This window comes from Ursus americanus, chromosome X (genome assembly GCF_024610735.1).
Source record: "Ursus americanus isolate L20-20 chromosome X, mUrsAme1.1.p, whole genome shotgun sequence".
Taxonomy (NCBI): Eukaryota; Metazoa; Chordata; class Mammalia; order Carnivora; family Ursidae; genus Ursus; species Ursus americanus.
In genome coordinates, this window is record NC_142164.1 from 88,755,075 (window position 1) to 88,772,899 (window position 17,825).

The 17,825-nt window shown below is 51.7% G+C and overlaps 1 non-coding gene across 1 annotated transcript; it reads left to right on the forward strand.

Moving 5' to 3' along the window:
* Nucleotides 1-3,305: 3,305 nt before the first annotated feature.
* TRNAK-CUU (transfer RNA lysine (anticodon CUU)) lies at nucleotides 3,306-3,378 on the forward strand. Its single transcript has one exon. It is a non-coding gene; the product is annotated as a tRNA-Lys (tRNA).
* The last annotated feature ends 14,447 nt before the right edge of the window (nucleotides 3,379-17,825 follow it).

The window sequence follows — 17,825 nt, forward strand, 5'->3', positions numbered from 1 at the left end:
AAATATGTAGGAATAAATCATCTCTCATCATCTCTACACGCACTCTGCTTGAGCCCCTTCCTGTGCACAACCCTCAGTGTCTAATTAACCTCTGCCTTTGTTCATGCTGCATCTCTCTCCAGGATAAATGGACCCTACCCTCCGCGTTTAAGGCTCTACCTTCTCCATGGAATTAACTGACCTCCAGCCAGACGCCTTCCTGTCCTTTCCACTCTGGCTTTCAGGACACCTCTTCGGACCCTTTGTAGATTAGAATTCTATAGCATTAACCAGAGTAGAAAGCCAGTGGGCACAGAGACAACAAGTCTTTGCTTCAAATTCCAATCTTACTACTTAATAGCTATGGATGTGGGCAAATTATAGCCCTCGGTTCTCTCCTTAAAAAGGAGACTGGGGGGTGGGGCGCCTGGGTGGCCCAGTTGGTTAAGCATCTGCCTTCTGCTCAGGTCATGATCTCAGGGTCCTGGGATGGAGCCCCACGTTGGGCTCCCTGCTTAGTGGGAAATCCGCTTCTCCCTCTCCCTTCTGCCCCTCCCCTGCCCGCTCGTGCTCTCTCTCAAGGCCCATTTCCCACTATGCACAGCATTTCATAACCCCTCTTCACATTATGCTAACATCCCCAGCATCTTTGGTTACTTTCTCTATCTTAAAAGCATTTCTTAGCCCTTTTGAGGAGCCCAGATTCTTTTTTTTTTAAGATTATTTATTTATTTATTTGACAGAGAGAAAGAGAAAAAGAATGAGCGAGCACAAGCAGGGGGAGCAGCAGAGGGAGAGGGAGAAGCAGGCTCCCCGCTGAGCAGGGACCCTGATGCAGGACTCGATCCCAGAACCCTGGGATCATGACCTGAGCAGAAGGCAGACACTTCACTGACTGAGCCCCCCAGGTGCCACTTGAGGAACCCAGATTCTTAAGAGTAAGGAATGCACCTTATACTTCCTGGTATTTACCACAATCCCGATTCAGTGCCTCACCTCAGTGTGCCTCTCTCTAAAATGGACAGAAGAATTACACCTGGAGGGTTCTCATCACACCCATGATAGACTTGCAACTCCTTTGTACAATATAAGACAATATACAAATTGTTGTTAGTTGTAAAAGCTAGGTAAGTACATGCTGAATATATTTGAATGATATTGAACTTCTGTTTTCTCGTACGTAAAGTGGGGAGACGAATATTATCTACCTACAGGGTCATAATGTAAGCTCAAGTACAACCATTTATATAAAAGGCTTAGCCCAGGACCAGCCTTTATAAGCATTCAATAAATATTGGCTACAGAGTAGATTTACTGTGAACTGAGCAAAGCGGAAGCTCCAAGGCGCGTCACTTGCACTGGCCCCTTCCACGCTTGGTTCTGGGGGAGTAGGGTGCTTACGTTCCGTACAGACCACCGTGTGTTTCCGATTGGACTGCCACTTAATCATGCGTCCTGTTGGGTCTGGGGGTGTGAAAGGAGCCATGGGCATTTTTGGGATCTGGCTATGGGGAAGTCAGAGTGAGGCTACAATGAGGTTTTTTTAGGGATATGGGTATATAGCGTCGGCGGCCACTTCCGCATAAGGTTGGTGCGGGCCAACACACGTCACCGTGGCAATGGCCTTTGGGAATGCTCTCACTGCCCTCTGGGCTGACTTGTCCAGTACTGGGACTTGAAGGTGCATGCCACACGTTGTCTCACAATATAAATACGTGTGTCCTTGGCATCTATTGTGACACGGCAAGTCACTCCAGAACTCAGTGGCTTAAAACAATGGCAATCATTTGTTTTGCTCACAAATCTGCAGTGGGCAGGGCTCAGTGGGACAGCCTGTCGATGCTTCGCCTGGTGTCAGCTGGGGTGGCTTGGAGGCTGGGGGCTGGAATCATCTGGAGGCTCCTTGCTCACCTATCTGGTGGTTGACACTGGCTGCTGGCTGAGACCTCCGCTGGCCGTGGCCTCTCTGCGTGGCCTGGGCTTCCTCAGAGCATGGCGACTGGGTTCCTAGGGTGAGGGTCCCAAGAGGTCCAGGTAGAAGCTGTATCACTTTCTATGACCTAACCTTGGAAGTCACATGCTGTCGCTTCTGCTGTAGTCACAGAGCCCCTCAGATTCAAGGGGGGAGGACGGGCCCCGTGCCCCAGTGAGAGGAAGGCCAACATCCGCTGCACGAAGAGCATGTGGACGGGAGACCTTGTTGGGACCCTTGTGAAAAATCCCATCTGTCACAGTATCGTATGACTCCCAGCCCCCGCTCCCAAAGTATGTAGATAGTGGAGAGAAACAAAGCCTGAAATGTAGGGTGCCAGAAGCTAGTCTGTGGAAAATCTTCCACTCATCAGATGTGGAAAATTGGAAGTGACGAATCCCGTTCTCATTGACGCCTAGTCAGAATGGAAATTCGCTTCTGTCAGGAATATACTCAATAATGCAGCGCGTGCAATTAATAACGCACCATTTGGTTTTATTTCCGTGCGGATGGGAGTTGCACAAAATAGGATTTATCGGAATCCGTGTGTTTGTAGGGCACAAAACTACAGCCGTCCTACAAACCCAAGCCCGTCTGCTTGAAGAGCTGGGAGCTTTACACATCCCAGTATTTCAGATTGCGCTCTGTAGCGTATCTGACACATCTTGTCCCGGTGATGTCTGATGAATCCAGCAAAAGCCGCACACAAAATTGCTACTGATGTAGCAAGACGGGCTAAAGAAACAAGTGCTCCGGTGACAAGACTCATGTGTTCATCAGCATGTCAATGTGTGTCGTTTAAGAGTCATTTTATTTCATTATGCAATTATGCTGCTGAATAGGTGCCCCTTAATTTCACGTTAATTTCACGTGGTTTTTTTTTTTTTTTTAGAATCACGAATCATAGCAAAATTCAAATAGAACAGGAAGATCGAAGTATCTCAGTAGTAGCCAAAAACAAACAAAGGAGACATCCGGATGCTTCCAAATGTCACTCCGGGATTACAGCACAATGGAAACTAATTCCCAATGACAACTTGTGAACCCGAGACAAACTTCACAGCACTATCAATAATTTTATAAAAGGGAGATCAAGCACGCTGCAGGAGAGACGGAATGATCTTTCTATTGTCTCTCTACAAAACGATATTAAAAAATCGTTACCGTATGAGAAGCAATCAAAACCATGCAGCCCAAAAGAAGAGAAAAAAAGAATCAAGGAAGTGTTTCAGACAGTGAATTACTAAATATATTATTTTTTTCCCCTGGATTTTGTGACGTTTGAGGCCTTCATGAGCCTTTCAGTGTCGTAATTTGTTATTTCTTTTCTCCTTTAAACATTCACTTTTGGGGCGCCTGGCTGGCTCAGTGGGCAGAGCGTGCGACTCTTGATCTCAGGGTGGTGGGTTCGAGCCCCACGCTGGGCGTGGAGCCAACCTCAAAACAACAGTAACAACAACATTCGCTTTCATACTAGGTTTCGTATTTGCAATTTTGTGTCCTGTTTTTTTCATAACAGAGTCCCCCCAAAATATTTAACCTTCAGACCCCGCTATTGGCCGCAATCAGCTCCTGTTGGCTATTATTATTCAAACTTCCTGGTAATGATAGGGACCGTGCACTTGGCAGTTTATAGGCATGAGAGGACGGTGCTAAATCTACTCAAGCTGCCGTCCTTCTCCTTCTGCTTTTTCTTTTTTGGGGATGAAAGCACAGAACAGGGCTGTAGGGGCCTGTCTTAGTCTGCTCTGGCCGCCGTAAGAAAGTGCCACAGGCTGGGGGGTTTAAAGCCCGGAAATGTATTTCCTCACACTTCTGGAGGCTGGAAGTCTCCAGGGTTGGCTTCTTCTGAGGCCTCTCTGTGTGGCTTGCAGCTGGCTACCTTCCCACTGTGGTCCCATGTGGTCTTCCCTCTGGGTGGGTCTGTGCCCTCACCTCCCCTCCCTAGAGGGACACTGGTCAGGCTGGAGGAGGGCCCACCCTGTGACCTCATTTTAACTTACAGCCACCTTTTGAGGTAATGGGGGGGTTCAGGCCTCAGTGTATGAATTGGGGGAGGGACACGGTTCAGCTCACAGCAGGCCCCACACGGGAGGTCCTCAGAGGACAGCAGGACAGCCCCAGCCTGCCCTGATCTAGCCGCTGGAGAAGCACTTCCAAGGCTGGTTCAGCTCCGAGGCATCAGCAGGTGTCATCAGAGGCCCCAAGCCTCCTCCAGAGCAGCCGTGATGCTAAGTCGTCCTATCAAGGGGAACCAGAATCAGGGCAGGAGAGGGAAAAGCCCCCCACAACTTGGCACTGGCAGCAGGAGTCCTTTCGGCTCTACTTTAAGGAACTTCCAAGCGCTGGGCATGGGGCTCGCACCCCAGAGAGGACATCTGGCCGGTCCCGTACCGGGAAGCCCATGGAGGCTCGGGGCAGGCTCGGGGTGCCACCCTCCACTCCTACCCTAGGCAGCCGCGCAGTACGCAAAGCTCTACTTCATTTGCATGGCCTCAGCACCCCGCGGCCCCACTCTGATTCAAGTGCTGCCAGCCTTTCCACTCTGCTGTTTGGTGAATGTTTAATATCCTCCAGGGTGGCCTCCATCCGTGCTGAGCTGCCTCCGTGGGTGGTCCCCGTTCTCTCTGCCAGGACTGATTAGTGGGCGACCTCGGGGGCCCCAGAATGATCCTGAGCCTTAGCGCGCACCACGAGTGACTGTGATGGGTGAGAGACAGAGAGGGGAGGCAGCTCCTGGCCTCGGGTGAAGCTTGAACAGGACCCTGGCTCCCCGCTCTGCTGCCCCCCTCAGACCCCCCCGAAAGCACTGGGATCAGGCTACCATTTCAGTGAGTCCTCCATGTGCCCATCTCTGTGCTAAGGACAGGAGTGTGGCCCCCGCGGCACTCTCGAGAAGAGAATTATCCCCATGTTACGCATGAAGCAAGTCGGGCTCAGGGATGGTGAACGACTTCTTCAAGGTCACACAGCTGGTTAGGGCAGAGCCAGGATTCCAACTCCAGACGTTACGGTGACAAAGCCCTTGAGGTGTTTCTTCCATTGGTTTCATGGAGCCTCTCACCGGTCCATTCCCACACAAGCCCAGCTGGAGAGGACTTGAGAAGCAGTTGAACCCAAGTCCGTCCTTTTGCCAGAGAGACAGAGAAGGAGTGAGCATGAGACAGTGCTCTGGCGTCCCTTCTAAGGGCACTGATCCTATCATGGGGGCTCCATTCTCATGACCCTTCTCCAGACACCGCTGGACATAAGCCAAGCAATGGATAGATCTCTGGTCCCTGTGACTTTGTGGAACAGAGCTGCCTATCCTTGATTCTGATGGCAAAGAAAAGTACACTTTCATTTGTTAAAGTCACAGCTATTTTGAGTTTGCATATCTAATCGTAACTGGAACAGGTGCCCACTCTAGGGCTTTCTGAGCCTCCGTGGGTAAGTTCATCTGTATAATGGGAATCGAACGCTTACTCCACAGACCTCACAGTAAGCTTGGGCAGGGAAATGATGTGTGTGAAAGTACTGAGAAAACCAGATAGCGTTATAAAACCGTAAGACTTTTTAAAATCTGTCGGCATGGGGTGCCTGGGTGGCTCAGTCGGTTAAGTGTCCAGCTCTTGATTTGGGCTCAGGCATGATCTCAGGGTTGTGCGATCGAGCCCCATGTTGGGCTCCGCAGGGAGCATGGAGCCTGCTTGGGACTCCCTCTCCTCCTCTCCCTCTGCCGCTCCCCCTGTTCGCACACGCACGTGTACACGCTGTCTCTCCCTCAAAAAAAAAAAAAATCTAAGACATTTGTTGCTGGGCACCAGGAAAGGCATGACAGGGAGGGGCGGGTGACTGGGGAAGGAGGATTGTATGAAAGAAGGAAATGTCAATGTTTTTCCCCTTCCACAGTGCTTCCTAAAGATTCTGCGTTCTCTGGCTGCATACATCTCGATCTCACAGGCCTGATCCTTGGTGGGACAGTAAGGAGAGTGCACAAGGGGATTTCCAAGTCCCTGCGAGCCTTTATAATTTTTAAAAAAGATGTTAGTTATTTATTTGACCGAGAGAGAGAGAGAACACAAGCAGGGGGAGCGGCAGAGGGAGAGGTAAAAGGAGACTCCCCACTGAGCAGGGAGCCCGACGTGGGGGGCAGGACCCGGGGATCATGACGTGAGCCGAAGACAGATACCCAACTGACTGAGCCCCCCAGGCGCCCCCCCGAGAGCCTTTATAGTCCCTAGATATCTGCCCTGAATGCTATACCGGCCGGACGTTTGTGGCAAGGAGGTTGGAGGAGATTTTACTTTACTTTCTGATCTATTGACTTGTGGGCAAAGCTCTTCTCTTGGGTTCGGTGGCAGGACTTGCAGGGGCCCGCCTGGTAGAGATAGAGGACGGCCCACGTTCCTCCTGTCGGAGAAAGGAAAGGCAGATCTTGCTAGGGTGTCTGCTAAAGCAGTGGGCATATGCGTCATGCTATGTCATCAGGGGTGCCAAACAGAAGCCACACACTGACCACGGTGGGCAACACACCAGGGCCTGTAGATCGTGAAATAGCTGGAAATTCCCCATCAGCCTTGGTGGAGACTGTGCAGTCCCCTCCCCGCCTGGGTGAACAGAGTACTTGTCACAAAGGTCTCCAGTAGACTCTCCTTGCGGACCCAAGTCCCCGCCTCAGGCTAGTTCACGGCTCCCACGGGTCGAGCAGTTCATCTGGGCTGGGGCCCATGTTCTGGTGTTCAGAAACCCAGTATGTGCCCAGATCATAAGGGTTCTGTGATCTCTGGCCCAGACAGGTCAAAAGGCAAAGAAAGAAAGAAATCAGGTCAGGAACAGAGATGCTGAGTCCTGGAGTGGCCCCCGCAGCAAGTGTCTCGGGCTCGGCTGGACTTCGTTCTTATCTCCTCATGCCTGGTACCGTCCTGGCCTCACAGAAGTTCCTCCAGCAGCTGTTGAACTGAATCCAACATCCAGCGAGTCTGGAAGGGGATGGGAATCCAAGCAGGATGGAGCAGGAAAGTTAGCGACTTGAGATGAGCCCAGGGAGGCTGCCCAGCCCCGACCTTCTGATTGGCCCTCCTCCTGTCTTCAGTTCGCTGGTTGGAGGATCGCCGAGGACGGGGCTGATTTTCATCTGGGAAGGGAAGGTCTCCTCTCAATTCAGAGCAGGGAGGCTCCAGGCACAGGATGCAGAGGCCCTTCCCCCTCGAACAGGTGGCGAGGCCGAGTGGGAAAGCAGGCCTCGGGAGAGAAGGAGCCAGGGTTCGAGATAACAGAGGCCAGTCATGCTTGCCAGTGTCCGGGGAAGGTTCCCAGCCCGGAATCAGGAGCAGAAGGAAAGGGCGGGTGATGGGAACTGAGAGCCCTGCAGATGTCTCTTGAGGACCAAAGCCCTCGGCTGACAGACATCTGGCCTTGCATCGAGATGAGTGAACAGACTCTGCTCCTTGCCGGAGTGGGGGGCTGGCCTGGTTCTGCTGCCCAGCAAACATTTCAGAAGCCCTGACTCTCTGGCCCTGACCCAGCCCAGGTGTGAGGACTGAAGCCCGTCACCATGGGGCCGGCTAAGCTGTGGCCAGGAGGACCAGCTACCCCGGTCACACTGCTGGAAGGGCCACACGGGGTGCAGCAGACACTAGCAGCGCCCCACCCTGGGCCCATCAACATTAGTCGTTCTAGTATGTGCCAACTGCCGCGGATCCAAAGCACCTGCCGCTCGCCCTCCTCCAAGGGCTTCCTCTGGCTGGTGAGTGAGGCAGGCTGGAAACACAAGGAGGACAGCCTCCCGGGAGCAGTCCCCAGCCAAGGACAAACAGGAGTTGGTGGAGAATTACCCGAGCTCCCTCGCCCCTCAGTGGGGACAGTTCTGGGCGGTGAGCTCTCCACTGTCTCCCAGGCATCCCTGGTAGGACTGAAGCCCTGTTGCCCACAGTGGGACCCACCCCATGACACACTCCGTAGCGGCTTCCCTCTCTTCCCTGTCTCGCTTCCCCAGTGCCCTAGAGGTGTTTCCTGGGATCACCCGTGAACTCACAATCTGACTCATGTCCTTGCCCTGGGATCTGCTTCCAGGGGTAGGGAAATATTCCATATTTCTTTTAATCACATATGCGAAGACACACACCTGAACATCAACACTCCCACAAGCCCGCTGTGCGCGCAGGAGGGCGGCCTCTCCTCCCCGCCGCAGCTGGCCCCACACTTGTTCCCACTGAAGGTGCCTCCGCTGTGTGATTGACAGGCCAGCCAATAGCTTCATTCAGTTGGAATCCAAGATGCCATTACCATGGCGACAACCACAGTCCCTTGCAGCTCTGTTACCTTCCGTGCTCCTGGGAGTTGAGCGTGACACCTGGGAGACTTTCCTTCTGGAAGCCACTCCTTCCTCCAGGAGTGGCTTTTAATTTTTCCCTGGGGCCTTGCTTCTTTGGAGTAAGTTGACATTACACCTCCCTCTGGCTCTCCCACTGCTAATGGTGAGGGAGGTTCTAAGAAGAGTTGTTGTGCTTTAATCAAGCTTGTGGTCTCCTGGAACCTTCCAGCTACTCTCCCGGGGTGTCTGATGTCATGCTTAGCCAAAGGGAGTAAGAGAACCACCCCTTTCTTCACAGGTCACCCTGGGGTTAGGGCTCTGATCGTCGACTCTCTGAGCTGGAAGGGTGCAGCACTGAGGGGCACATTGTTCAGATCCAGCCCCCCAACCCCCCCACCTCCGCCTCTTCAAGACCGAGGGACTCATGCCTCCAGCTGCCGGGGTGTCAGCGGCTGACAGCTCTCAACTGATTCCCTCCAGAAAGTGCCCAAGAGAGCTGCCTCACTCAAAGTCACTCTCTTCTCCCTGGAGCAGACCACACTCAACGACCAATCGGGGTACAAATTCCCATCCCCTCACCTCAATTCAGGACAACTCTGAAGGGCCATGCCCGTTCCAAGGCTCCCAGGGGATCATGGGAGCATCAGAGTTCAGCCCCTCCTCTGCTCACTCCTGCTTCCCTACCCCTCTCACAGATGTTGGCACACAAGTTTCCATCTCAGAGCCTGTTTCCCAACCCAACCCAACCCAAGACAAAGGGTCTGGAGCTCATCTAACACAGCCCTCCCCTTGACAGATGAGGAAACTGAGGCCCAGAGAGGGGCTGGCTACCCTTAAGGCCACTCAGGCAGTTATGTGAAATGTAGTTGCCTGATCCAGACTCTCGGCGTTGGAATAGACCCTAAAGGTCCCATAACGTAAGCAGGAAGAGATGCAATCAAGAAACCGTTGGGTAAGGGCGCCTGGCTGGTGCAGTCAGCTAAGCGTCTGAGTCTTGATTTTGGCTCAGGTCATGATCCCAAGGTGGTGGGATGGAGCCCCACGTTGGGCTTTATGCTCAGCGGGGAGTCTGCTTGGGATTCTCTCTCCCTCTCCTTCTCCCCTCCCCAAAGCTCACACTCTCACTCAAAAAAAAAAAAAAAAAGCAGCAGCAGCAGCTGTTGGGTAATTGTCACAGCATTGATGGAGGTGGTGATGGAATGAAAGAACCAAAATTGACACCGGGGTTCGTTGCCAAGTTGCCCTGCCACCCTGGGAACTCAGTCTTGCTGCAGCTGCCACCACCAGTGGCAAGGTTTCCTGTGGCCCCCTACTTCTAGGCGTGGAGTCCCCAGCTAAAAGTTACCATGGGTGTCTAGATTGGGTACCCCTCTCCCAGCCCAAGGAAGGCTGGAGAAGCAGAGACCTAGCAGGACCAGTAGAGTCAGCCAGGCTACACTGGTGGCTTCTCAACCCCAATCGGCACATTAAAAGCCCCTGGGAGCTTTAAGATCCCAATGCCCAGGCCATGGCCCAGACCAATTAAATCAGAACTTCTGGAGATAGGATCTGGGCATTGGTATTTCTTTTTAAGCTCTCAGGGTGGTTTTGATCAAAAGTTGAGACCAATACAGTAGGGAAAACCAATGATGAAGGATCTGAGGAATCTCTCCCTCTAGTTTCTTGTGGTTTCAGGTAAGGTTGGATCAAGGACGCAGAACCACTCTGACTGATACAAAATAAGGGTTTATTGTGGCCTGACACAATTGTGGGAGCTGGTTAAGCTGCCCATACGAGACCGTTGGCCTATGTCTAGGTGAAGGCCTGACGGCCTGAGGGCCTGAAGGCCTGTGAGCAGCAGGGCCAGCAGTTGGGATGGGAACAGTAGACCCTGTAGTAGTTATCTAGTGCCGTACAACAAACCACGACAAAATTCGGTGACTTGGAACAACAAATATTTATTATCTCTCAGTTTCTGAGGGCCGGGAATGGAGCAGCGAAGCTGAGAGGTTCTGGCTCAGGGTCTGTCATGGGGTCGCAGTGCAGGTGTCCGCTGGAGCCTGCAGTCATCCAAAAGCACAAACAGGGCTGGGACATCTGCTTCCGAGAGGACTCACTCACATATTTGTCGCTGGGAGGCCTCAAGTGCCTTGCTGGCTGTTGGCCAAAGGCCTCACTTTCTCACCACATGGGCCTCTCCACAGAGATCCTCCTGACAGTGGCAGCTGGCTTTCCTCGGATCAAGCGATCTCAGAAAACGAGAGACAGAGAGAATATAAGACGGAAGGCTCCGTGTCTTTTGTAGCCTAAGTCATAAGGGCCATCCCATCGTTTCTGTCACCCTCACATTGGCCAGACAGACCAACTCGGCACACTGTAGAAGGACGGACTCGGGGAGAGGAACATCAGGAGGCAGGACTCACTGGGGGCATGTTGGAGGCTGGTGTGGGCAAGTGCAGAGACAAACCGGAAAACACCATGGCAGCTAGAGTCCACGTTTCACTGCCTGATGGCATGGGTCACCCGCAGGAAAAGCTGGCACCCTCAGCCACAGCTGCAGAGGCACCTGCCCCAGGATCTGGAGGAGCCAAAGGAGAAGAGCCAGAAAAAGCGGAAGTAGCTAGGGGCCTGGCTGTACCCTAAGGCCCAAAAGGTGATGTTTTGGCTCTTAGGCTCAGCAACAACAGGAGTGAGGTTGGCTCACTAAAAGTGGCTGCGGCTTCACCTGCGGCTTCCAAATCTCATGCAAATTTCTCCTGCGGCCCACCCTCACCTGGACGGGTGCAGAGAAGGGAATTCTGGGAAATGTAGTTCTAACTAGGTGCTCACGGGTAAAGGCACCAGAGGGTCGAATTGTGTGTTGGGGGATGGGTGCAGTCAGTGAAGGAGGTGCTCAGAAGGAGCTTTCCGTTCCTTCTCCTCGGGCTGTAGCCAGGACAAGCAAAGACAGCCATGGGTGAGCCAGAGTCTGACAGTGAGAACACAAGAGACCTCAGTCCCCGCAGAACCTCAGGGAAACCCCTGCCCATCCACCCCCACCCCCACCCGTTCCCTGGTGAGGCCCATTACAGACCCACCGTGGATTGAGCCTCTTGCATTCTGCAGAGGGGAGGGAGTGGGGGAGGGATGGCAGATGGATGATTTGAAAGCTGATTCCAAATCAGCTGGAGTGGACAATAATTTCTCCCTCCTTCATATCAATAACCTCTAGACAGCCAGATGACAACCACACTTTAATGGTCTGGTCACATCTAACAACACTCGTGGCCATTCACACTGTTAGCCTGATGTCCCCTGAGTCAAAAATATCTCACACTGATGTTCCCCCGGCACGGCAGAATGGCACACAAAAGATGGTACCGAGGACCTGCCTGGTCTGTCATTTCAGAAGCCCTAAAAATATTTCTCCTACTAGCCTCCTCATGCTTGCAGATCCCACATCGCAGCATTAACCCTCTAGACAAAAGCTTAAAATTGGCTTTAACGCACAACTGCCTATAAGAGAGGTCATGCTGTAGGCTGTTACCAGCCATTTATATTCCTTAGTGCAAATGAAATCTGGAGAGGCACGGGGCATAGAGGATAACTGAGGGAGCATTAGACACTTGACAGGGACAGATAAACAGGAGCAGAGAACCCCGAAAAGGGAGTGTGAAAGAAATAATCTTATAGATTCGCCGACTCCTGTTTCATTTTCGTCTGTCTGGACTCACAGAAAGACTACGTTTCCCAGCGTCCCTTGAAGTAAGACTGAGGTCATGTGCTAGGATTCCGGCCAATGGGCTTTAAGTGGAAATAATGTAGAGCGCTCCTCCCAGGCTTTGTCATTAAAAACATCTTGTGCAACCTTCACTTTCAGCGAGAAGCAGAGAGGCTGCCTATCAAGATGGTAAGATCGAAGCATTTGAGATCCTGGATAATGCCCTGGAGAGTGGCCCGACTCCCTCGGGACTTGGCAGGAGCAACACAGAAACCTCTGTTTGTTCGAGCCCCTGAGACTCGGTGCTTAATTTGTTACTGCAGCATAATCTATCCTCTCCTGACTAATACAGAAATTAAAACCTAAACCTTAAGGTCAGGCAGCAGGAAGTGAGGAACATGATATCAGAGGTCGATAAGAGAGTGATGCATGTTATGCAGGACGAACATTTTCTTTTGCGCATAAGAGATGGGACAGGAGAAACCGCTGAGTTTCAAAATGACTCAAAGTGAAGACCAGACTGAGGATGTAGCCTTTCCACAAATTCCCAGATGCCTTAAGGTGGCTCCCATTAAATGCAGAGAGCGAAGAAATAATTATTATTTATTATGCGCTGGACTTCATCTGAGCCAGAGATCAGCGGTTGCGCTCAGCCACTGAGATGCCAAGGGCTGATTTGCCACTGAGCCGAGCCCAGCCTACACTTTCGGGTCTAAAAGAGGGTGCAAGGAGCTTGCAGCGTGCAGGGTTTCCAACCCTACTGCAATTTCTACTGCAAAGGAGTTTTTAGGCAGCAGAAGCATACGGGTGTGTGCATGAGTGGCCCACGCGTGCACGTGTGTGCTTACACGTAGCTCGTAATTACCTGTATGTTCCAGCAACTGCTAATGCATTTGCCCAAAAGGCCATAAATGCTAAAATGCAAAAGTTCGCTTGCTTTCCCACCCCCAGCTCTCATAAAAAAAGAGGAGTGGTAGATGGCTTGGATGTATTTATTCACTGGTCTAAAAAGGAAAAAAAAACAAAACCAGGAAGAATTGATTCAGTGTAAAGGGAGTCCAGAGGGGAAGCAGAGAGTAAAACTCCTCATCCCTCACTCCCATCATCCTCACATCTGAGGCATCAGCCTAGTAAATAAGCTTTAGAAGTGTGTCTCTTCACGTGAAGCCAATTTTCCTATAGATGAAAAAGTTACCAAATACGCAGTGGTAAAGAGAGAAGGAGCTTTCCAGAACACTAGGGATGAAAAGAAGCAATGGTTTGATCCGGACTGGAGATGAAGGAAGGAGCCAGAAATGAGGGGATGGATGACTCGAGAAGTGTCTATGAAAACCAAGAGACAACGTTAGTGAAAAAGGGCTCACTGAAAGAAGGGGTGGGGGGGTGCTCTCCAGGGATCGGGTCTGCCGTGTGTACACTTGGGCCTGCGGTCAGGCTACGTCAGCCCTAAGCCAAGGGGTGATCCCAGACACAGACTTTTTTGGGTTCCTGGACCCAATTTCCTAATGGGTGTGTTGGAGGGGGCTTCCCCATACATGCAGCCAACGCTCTGGACTCTGGCTGGGCCTCGTCCTACACTTCAACTCAGTTCTGACTCTATCTACCCGGAGACAGCCTCAGGTTCCACAGGATAAGGGCTCAGTCCTCCAAGATTGCCCTGCTCCTGCTTCAGATGACTTGGGGCCAGGCTGTCACCTGTGCTGCTCGCTGACCAGCTACAGATGGGACACTCCCTCCCATCTGGAGTGGCTCACAGAACTCAGAGAAACTTCTTACTCACTGGATCACTGGTTTATTACAAAAGGACAGAACTCAGGGAAGAGCCAGATGGAAGAGATGCACAGGGTAGGGGGAGAGGATGAGGAGTGCCCTCTCCAAGCGCGCCACTCTGCTCACATCTCCTCACGCTCACCCACCCAGAAGCTCTCGGAACCCCGTCCTTTTGGGGGTTTGTGGAGGCTGCTTTACACCGGTATCATTGATTCAATCTTTGGCCATCGGTGATTGATTCAACCTCCAGCCCCTTCCTCTCCCCAGAAGTCAGGGCTGGGACTGAAATTTCCAATCCTCCATTCAAGGCTGGTTCCCCTGGTCACCAGCCCCCAGCGTTAGGTGAGGGCTCCCAAAGTCACCTCCTTAACATAACAAAAGACTCACGAGATCCCCAAGGGTTTTGGGAACTCTGGACCAGAAACTGGGATGAAGACCAAATACAGGAGTGCTTGGGGGGCGCAGTCGTTAAGCGTCTGCCTTCCAGCTCGGGTCATGAGCCCAGGGTCCTGGGATCGAGCCCCGCATCGGGCTCCCTGCTCAGCGGGAAGCCTGCTTCTCCCTCCCACTCCCCCTGCTTGTGCTCTCTCTCTCTGTCTCTCTTTTGTCAAATAAATAAATAAAATCTAAAAAAAAAAAAGACCAAATATATATTTCTTCTTATAAATCGCCATATCACACAGGCAAAAAGGACAGACTCTCTTACGTAGGGAGAAGATCACCGTGCACGGTGATCTGTAGTCCAACTGAGTCCGGCCCTCATGGACACTCCTGTGTTTCCGTGGAAGAACAGGGGCTCTGGGGTCAGACAGCCCTAAGACCAGTTCCATCTTCTTCCCACTGGGTTATATTAGTAAGTCACTCAACCTCTCTGAGCCTCACACTGTCACATAGAACTGGTAAGACCCTCTCAGAGGGCTCTGGAAGAATTAAATGAGATGAGAAGCATGGAGCAGGTGACTTCCTTCCCATCCCCCCGCTCACCCTGGTACATACCCAGAAAGGCTCTAACACCGCTTCAAGTACTTTGTGCCAAAGTGGCCGGGAAGCTGAATGATGCTACCCCTCAAAAAAAAAAAAAAAAGATGTCAATGTTCTAGTCCCTGAAATCTTAATCATCTTAATCAGATGCGATTAAGTGAAGGATTTGGAGACGGGGAGCTCATCCCTGGTTACTCGGACGGACCGGAAACGCTACCACAAGCATCCTTGTAAGAAGAGGGGGGCAGAGGGACATGACAGAGACTGGAGTGACGTGGCCACATGCCAAGGAAGGCCGCAGCCACCAGGAGCTGGAAGAGGTGAGAAACAGAGTCTCTCCTAGAGCCTCCAGAGGCTGAGCCCCAGGTTTCAGCGCGGGGATACCGCTTGGGGACCTCTGACCTCCAGAACTGTGAGCCACCAAGTTTGTGATCATTTGTCACAGTGGCCACAGAAAACTAACACAGTGGCCAACTGAGTCTGTGACACCCCCCCCCAAAGAGGGAGTTAAGAAAGGCCGGGGTTCCAAGCCTACACTCCGCAAAGAGAACCCTTGGTCCCTTGGGTGGGGGCTGCAGACACCAAGGTCCCTCTAGCTGGGGCTGCCCTGGCTGGTCTTCTTAATGCATACTCCTATCAGCCCCCAGCCTTGCCACCCCACGGGGGGCATCTGACAGGGAAGGGAGTGAAAGTAGCATCGCTGTCTTCTCTGCTTCCGGCACCGTCTACCCCCACCCCGGCAGGCAGAGATTGTATCTCAGGGCCTGGACTCAGGCACCTGCAGACGGCCTTCCGTACCAGGTCCCTGGCTACATCACAGGTGCCCAGGGGAGGACAGAACCCGCACAAGTCAAGCACGTGGCATCACCGTGCAGATGACAGCTTCCCCCGGCGTGGGGCTAACATCCCCTAACCCACGTCTTGGGGTTGCTGTGAGAGCTAAGAATCGGAAAGAATGCTGCCACGGAGGTGCTCATATTGAAAACTAATTATATTGCCACATAGTCAACACGGGTGCAGGAGTGTATTGACTTCACAGATCACAGGTTTTCCATTTGCAGCACAACCAGACCCTCTCACATGGCACATTCCCGCTCACCTGACTCCCTTTTAGTGGGTTCCTGTGGCTGCCAGGAGTAACCTCCACCATGCCATGCCCCCAGCCTTCCCAGAACCCTGGAGGGTTCAAGACGGTCCACTGGCAGAGGCCTGGGCCATAGGGACACCCCGAGCTGAAGACCACTGACTGTTAGGCAAATGAGACTTAGATTCACAAAAGGGAGGTACCAGTCCCTCCCAGACACATGTCAGCTAGGATAAAATCCATCTCAATCTGAGGGCCCTGCAGTAGCTCGCCACCAAACCCATTTTCTTCCAGCTGCAGGCACACAGCTGGACTACATTTCCCAGTCTCCCTTGCAACTAGGTGTGGCCATGTGACTGTGCTGACCAATAGAAAGTAGAAGGAAGTGATGACTGGCCTGGCCCAGAAGAGCCAGCCATGCCATTCTCCTCTCCCTCTCTCTCTCAATCTCTTCCTCCCCTCCCAGGGGCAACCTTGGAAATAGATGAGCAACTGCCCTGGTTTCCCAGGAACCATCCCAGTTTTAGCACTGAGTCTGCAGCTTGGGAAACTCTCCACTCCCAAATGGAGATGATTGGTCAGCCCACCTGAAAGGCACATATGGAAGATGGCAGAGGCTCCATCTGCCGGGATCCCTGAATGTCCGCATGGAGCAGAGCCCCCATGCCCCGCCACCTCCCACCCCTGGCAATCCACGATGCGTGTTTTGGACTTTATGTGAGTGAAAAATAAGCTAAGCTTTGCTACTTTGTGTTCCCACTGCTAGTGTAACTTCAGATGATACACCATCTAATATTTTTGGAGAAACACAAAAATATCCTGTGTTCCCTCAGCTATTTTAAGCAGACAGATACCAGTTATAAATAGAAAGACTATATATTATCCGGGATAGTCCTGGCTTACACCTGTTGTCTGGGCATAATTATTAATAGCACCCTCCCTTTACTCTCCAAAGCGCCCCTGTTTTCACAATATCTAATATGGTTATAGCTAATTCTTAGTGTGAATGCATGCCTGAACTGTTGTAGAAAAATCGTTAATTGAATCCTGTTTTAAATGCAATTATTTAAGAAAGAAGCGTTCGGTAATACTCGAAATTCAACTCTCCGGATGTCGCATTTTCTTCGTGGGACACACTGTGTACGTCACCTAGAACTGAGATCCAGATCTCTTACAGACATTATGTTTGGAGGGTGGCTGTTCATCTCGTGCTTCTGGTCTTTTCCACCAATCCATCAGTCACAAATGTTATCTATTGCATGGTCCATCCAGACAATGAAATATTATTCGGTGCTAAGAAGAAATGAGCTATCGAGCCATGAAAAGACAAGGAAGAATCTTAAATGCATGTTACTAAGCCAATCTGAAAGGGCTACACACTGTATGAGTGCAACCACATAACCGTTCTAGAAAAGACAAAACTCTGGAGACAGAAAAAAGACCAGCGGTTGGCAGGGTTGGAGAAAGAAGAAGGGAGGGATGAACAGGGGGAGCCTAGGGGGCGTTGAGGGCACGGAAATTGTCCTGTATGGTGCTGTAACGGTGGACACATGACATCCTGCATTTGGCAAAACCCGTGGAACCGTGCGACACAAGGACTGAGCTCTAATGTAAACCCCAAACTTTACTAAATAACAAGGTGCCAATACTGGCCGGTCAGTGGTAACAGAGGTGCCACACCAAGGCCAGATGTTACTACTGGGGGTCGTGGGGGAGGGGATGAGAAGGGACGTGGGCACTCTCTCTGTGCAATTCTTCTGTAAACCCACACCTTTGCTCTCAAAAAATAACTTAAAAAGAAAACTTAAGGGGCGCCTGGGGGGCTCAGTCGGTGAAGCGTCTGCCTTCAGCTCAGGTCATGATCCCAGCGTCCTGGGATCGAGTCCTGCGTGGTCGTGGAGTCTGCTTCTCCCTCTGTCGCTCCCCCTGCTTGTGCTCAATTTCTCTCTGACAAATAAATAAAATCTTTAAAAAAAAAAAAGGAAAAGAAAACTTAAAAATAAGAAAAAAAATTATGTCTGTCAAGTTCCTACAGAAGAGACATGGGATATGCCCCTTCCAGAAG